Genomic DNA, 6,474 nt, shown 5'->3' on the forward strand with positions numbered 1-6,474 from the left:
GAAAGAGGCAGAGGAGTTTTCATTACAGGGAGGGAGGAAAAGTTTTTTTGTCTTTTTAAAGTGCTGATGTTTTTCATAGAAATGGCTCATTTGAAATGCACTGAGCAAGGGCTTCAAAAGGGGGTTTGTTTGTTTCATTTTACTTAATTGTGCTATGCTTGCAAGAATACAGCCTGGTTTGTTCCATTCTACTGTCATCAGTGAAGATATGGCCTATTAAAACAATATGGAACACAGCTGTGTTAATTACACCTTCTAGTCTGATTTGGTATGAAATAGGACTTAGGGGACAGCCAGAACTCAAGATCTAGGGCCTTCTGGAGGCTGATGTTCTCTTTAGTGGTTTCTCAGACTCCCTAAACTCCTGCTTTTTAAAAAAGCAGCCTGCCTAAATTGCTTCCATGACAAGCTTTCATTTTGTTTTTGTTTTTACTGTTTTCTTTACTGCTAATTAACATAGCTAAAGAGGATGATGCCTAGATTTCTCTCTTCTTTTTAACAGTTTGTATAACAGAAGAACAGCAGCTCTCTTATCAGTTTGCACAGGGCAAGGAACAGCCTCAGCAAGGGTAGCAAGGACCAAATTCCACATCCTTGTTAGGATCCAAGTTTGCAGCTCAAGCCTCTTTTTCTAATGGGCCAGATCTGTCCACGAGACATGCATACTATAAACTGGAAGGTTCAGACTGTATCCCAACACTCCCACCATTGCTAGTGCCACATGGTAGCAACAGCAGGAAAATGTAGGAGAAAAAAGGCCAGTGTAAGCCTACGGCCCACAGATTGGATCCATGTGGGTGTATCCCGTGTTCACTTAGATCCCCATTGATGTCTGTGGGGCTCTGTGCAGACCCAGAGATCCACCTGAGCAGAGTTCATTGCAGGGTCAGGGCCTAAATCACCACTCCCTGGACTTAAAAGAGGCATCTAGGAATTTTACTTGGAAAAGACAAAGCAATTCTGTAAGAGATTAAATCAAGTTTCTCGGATACCTGAAGTGTGATATTCTTTATAAAAAACACTCCAAATACAAATGCATAACTTAATTTTTATAAAAAACTTGCAATACAATCTAAATTAGAACTGCAGACTTATTGTATATAATGTCATGGACACCACGTGATGAGAATAGTATAAAAGCCTAGAGGGATCGACTTGCAACTTGAACACTGATCAGCCAGTTACCCTAGACACAGAAGACATGAACATGGATGATGGAATGTTTATGATGCTGAATTGCTGTCTATTACCTCAGCATAAAAACCTAAAGCAACGCACTGTTCCAGGCGCTGAGTGCCTTCAGTTCCCGATGACTTTGGGTAGTCTCCTGTGTACAAGTTGTACATAAATATCTGAATTTTGGATTGTTATGGACACTGAAGTCCAAAGGAAATATGGTCCAATGGTTAGGGCACTAGTCTAGGCCTTCAGAGACCCAGTTCATTTCTCTGCTCTGCTACAGACTTCCTGTATGACCTTGGACAAGTCACTCAGCCTCTCTTTGTCTCATTTTCCAACCTGTAGAAGGGGGATAATAGTATTTTCTTACCTCACATTAAAGATTGTGATGTGATCAGGTACTATGTAATAAAGGCCATATAAGCACCTAAGACAGAAGTCCAAAGCATTTCAGCTAGTCTAATAGGAAACAGTGCTTCTATATCTAAGGCAATGGCTACACTGCGAGGCTTTTAGCAACACAACTGTGCCGCAACAGCCATGTCGCTAAAAGGCACACAGTGTAGCTTGTGTTTGTCAGCAGGAGAGAGCTCTCCTGCTGACAAAAAACTTCCACCCCCCACGAGCGGCAGTGGCTTTGTCGGCAGGAGAGCACTCCTGCCCGACAAACCGCTGTTCACACCAGCACTTTTCCTCGGTAAAACTTCTTTGGGAGGGGGGGTAACACCCCACCTTGAACAACAAAAGTTTTGCCGAAGAAGTGCTGGTGTAGACAAAGCCTGAGACCAATTCCAGTTAGAATCTCTCTGCCTTTGCCCTGGCTGTATTAGCTCTGCAGCGCTAATAATAGGTAAAGCATTTTTGCCAGGAAATTAGCAGACATAACTTGAATGCAGCTAGGCAAATCAGGTGATACAATTTCTCTATGCAGTAAGGAGCCAATTCTGCAAACACTTAAGGCCATGCTTCACTGTAAGGACACATGTTTGCAGGATCCAGGCCTAACTTCTCTGAGTACAACTACACTTTAAACAAAATACACATCTAAGAGTCCGGTGGCACCTTAAAGACTAACAGATTTATTTGGGTATAAGCTTTCAAATAAATCTGTTAGTCTTTAAGGTGCCACCGGACTCCTCGTTGTTTTTGTGGATACAGACTAACACGGCTACCCCTCTGATACAAAATACAGGTCTGTACTTCTTGGGCCTCAAAAGTTAAATGACAATAAATGGAGCTGTCTGAGCAAGATTTAATCATACTTTTTCCTCTGCACTACAGTAAGACAAATAGGAGTAACATGGAAGGTGCTTAAAGATCAAAAGATCCGCTAAAGCTTATTCCATGCACCAAAGTCCAATCATTGTTTGGGGGGGAGGGAGCATGGGTTGTGGATTTGTTGCAATGGAGCCATCAGTGTGACTGGCTGAAATATCAGTCAGCAACTGCTATAGGAGCCCATACAGAAAAGTAACAACTACCAGAATGTGAAAATATTCCTTTGACTACAGCCATTGAACAGTCAGTGACTTTTTTTTTTTAAGTTTTAATCATTCTTAGCTTCATGCTTGGCTAGCAAACCACAAACTGATCATTAATTACATGTAATGAATGACTGATTTCTAAAGGATTTCTGTTTAATGCTATATATTTCCAAAGGGCTTTATATCTATGTACCACTGTTACACACAGGGCTGGCTCCAGGTCCCAGCGTGCCAAGCGCGTGCTTGGGGCAGCATGCTGCGGGGGGCGCTCTGCCAGTTGCCGGGAGGGCGGCAGGCGGCTCCGGTGGACCTCCCACAGGCACACCTGCAGGAGGTCCACTGGAGCCACGGGACCAGCGGACCCTCCGCAGGGCCGCCTTTGGGAGGTCCACTGGAGCCGCGGGACCGGTGAGCGGCACAGCACCCCCTGTGGTGTGCTGCCGTGCTTGGGGCAGCGAAATGACTACAGCCAGCCCTGGTTACACATACACCTATTGAATCCCATTTAAGAATTAGAGCCTAAACAGGGAAAAATTTGTAGGTTATCTGTCCATAAACATGCTGTTCAGAGGAGTCAGAGCTGATAAACTGTCTGTAGCTGTATCCTGCATTCTGATTTAACTTCTCACAATTTAACTACTAATGGACTGGAATAACATCACTCCCGATCATAGAGGGTTGAAGCTTGCAGTCCTTAATCAAAATTCCCAATTACGTCAGTGGGCTTTTGCCTGCATAAAACCTGACTCAGAATCTCCTGATTTCTCACATATTCCCCAGGAGCATATTTTGATAGTTGCACCCCCCCACCCCTTTTTTTACAGTAACTGATTAATAACTACCCCAGAGTTCAATATTACTGCAGCTACAATATCAAATGTCAGGTACATTTTCTTCAGCAGTTTAAAAATGCCTGCAGCTGGAATATGCCAGTGGGGATTCACTTGGCCTCTTTATAGACCTCAGCTAATAAAAGAAAGGAATAGATTTCAAAAAATTAAGTCTCCTGACTCTCAGTGCTGTGCTTAGTCACAAGAACATCTTTCCCCTCTGGCTTACTTAAGACCACAAGACTAAAGGAGTGGACACTGATTCAAAGGAGTGTGGAGATGGAACTATATTTACAAGATATAAGTATTTTCTAGGTACCCTGCTGCCTTGCTAATGTGATTAGAAGCATGAATTGTAGAAAACATCCAATATTCTTCTAAGATCTGATTCTTTCATGGAAGACACTGAGATTTTGACGGCTAACTTCCATGGAAGCAAGCCTAGACACATATTTTGCAAATGGCAGCTATACTGATAAGCACAAATATAAGAGAATATACCGTATATACTTGATCATAAGCCGGTTTGTTTATAAGCCGACCCCTGCCTCTCCAAGATAAGTAAAAATGGAAAAATTTTATGACCTGTTCATAAGCCCCCCGTTCAGGGGTCAGCAAACTTTGGCTCCCGGGCCATGAGGATAAGCCGCTGGTGGGCCGAGATGGTTTGTTTACCTCAAGAATAAACAAAGTGTCCCGGCGCGCCAGCTGCTTACCCTGACGGGCTGGGACAGCAACTGCTGGGGAAATTTTGGGGGGGGAGAAGCTGGGGTTCAGGGAGTAACCCCTGTGACCACCCCTCACATGACCCCATCCCTATCCCAGGACTCCCACACTCTCCCTAGCCCATTCCTTCCCACCTTATCTGGGGAGGGCCGGGGAGGATGTCTCTGGCCTGGTTGGAGCTGGTCCAGCAGCTGGGCAGTGTGGCCGCAGCATGTTCCAGCAGGCTGGGCTGGGCGGCACAGCCACAGCCTGCTCTGGGAGGTGGGGCCGAGCTGCATGGCTGCAGCCTGACAGTACCTGAGCTGCAGCTGCTTTGGTGGCTAGGGGGGAGCAACGTGGCCAGAAGCAAAGAGACTCTGGCCCCACCTCTTCCCTTGTGGCTCTGCTGGCTGAGCTGCCTCTCCTTGCTCCCTCTGTTGGGGGGAGGGGTTGTGGCCCACCTCTCCCTCTCTATACCCGTTCATAAGCTGACCCCCTTCTCTGGTGCTTCCCTTTTCTACTAAAAAAAAAAATTCGGCTCATGAACATGCGTATACGGTATATGTATTTACACAGCCTGGGCTCTTTTGAAATTGCCTTTTGAATGGGGACAAACTAAAAGCTGTGGGTTCAAACCTTGTCACAAGACATTTCAAGCATGCAGAGAACTAGGCTGTCCTAGTTAGGAAATTTTTCAGGAAACTGTTATGAGCTGGGTGAAACCTTTTTAGGGTTGAACTAAAACCTCCTTCAAATTAATGTATAAACACACCCTTCACTTAAGATAAAACAAGGCCTAATAGGTATGTCCACACAGCAACTAGACACCTGCGGCTGGCCTGTGCCATTCAGCTCAGGCTTGCAGGGCTCTGGCTGCGGGGCCGTTTCACTGCTATGTAGATGTCTGGGCTTGGGCTGAAGACCAGGTTCTAGGACCCTGGGAGGGAGGAGGGTCTCAGAGTTCTGGCTCCAGCCTGAGCCTGAAAGTCTACACACAGTAATGAAACAGCCCCAGGAGCCTGAGTCAGCTGGGATGGGCTACTCACAGGTTTTAATTTGCAGTGTAGACATACTCTTAGAATTGACCCAGACACTAGCACCCCATGGACAGGAGGGGTTCCACTGGTTTTGTGAGCAGGTGTATAGGAGATGGGTGTGTAAAAATGACAAGCTGGAAACAGTGAGAGTGAGAGGAGAAAGAGAGCTAAGTAACAGCCTGTAAGGACAGCAAGACCCTGGGAAAAGCTAGAAAGAGAGCTTTGGGATATTATGTTTACTAAGGAAGCTTGGGAAAGTAAGCTAAGAAACTGGTCCTTTTGTTCTGGGTTCCTCCTACATTTGGAGAAGCAGGGCTCGGGCAGAGATTTAAAGGGCCTGGTGCTCTGGCCACTGCGGGGAGCCCCGGGCCCTTTAAATCCCCACTGGAGCTCCAGCAGCTGGGCTCAGGCAGGGATTTAAAGAGCCCAGGGCTCCCCGCGGCGGCCAGGAGCCCTAGGCCCTTTAATTTGCCCCTGAGTCCCAGGGCTCCCAGCTGCCTCTACAGCTGGTAGCTCCCAGGTGATTTAAAGGCCCTGGGGCTCCCAGCCACAGCCGGAGCCCCAGGGCCTTTAAATCTTGAATGGCCCTGGCTCTTCCAGTTGAGGTCCTGTTCAGGACTCCGGTGTACCGACAAGTCCTTAAAGTTACTTTTGCCCCTGGGTAACATGGCTTTCCCATAAAAAATGTCAATGAATCAAAAGCATTATGGGAAAGGATTGATTTTTGAAGGATTTCTCAACTCAAAAAAAGTTTTGAAATGGTGAAGCCAGGATTTTTTGAGATTTCCCAGTTCAAAATTACTTTTTGCTTTTAAATTTGAACTAACTATACAGTAAAAAAGAAAAGGGGGGGGAGGTGATTAATAGCTAAATAAAAAAAATTGATTGACCTGAACCAACTTTTTTTTGGTTTGTCAGTTTGCAAAAATTTGAGATTTTGATTTTTGTCCCATTTTGAGACAAGAAGCTTTTTTGAAATTGGAATATTTTCTCGCTACAGGAAAAATGTTTGCCACCCAGCTCTACTTCTAGCCTGCCTTTTGGAGGGGAGTTATTTTATCTGATGAAGTGTAATTGGTGACAGGCTGCCTGTTTACTAACCAGGATTATTTTACAGGGGCAAGCTACACCAATACACCCAGGTTTAAATCCATGTAACACTGTCCACACACAAAGCTGCACCAGGTTACTAAATCTGATTAATATCACACTTTTAGCTAAACTGGTGCAACTTCTAAA

Source organism: Chelonoidis abingdonii, chromosome 3 (genome assembly GCF_003597395.2).
Source record: "Chelonoidis abingdonii isolate Lonesome George chromosome 3, CheloAbing_2.0, whole genome shotgun sequence".
NCBI classification, from domain to species: Eukaryota; Metazoa; Chordata; order Testudines; family Testudinidae; genus Chelonoidis; species Chelonoidis abingdonii.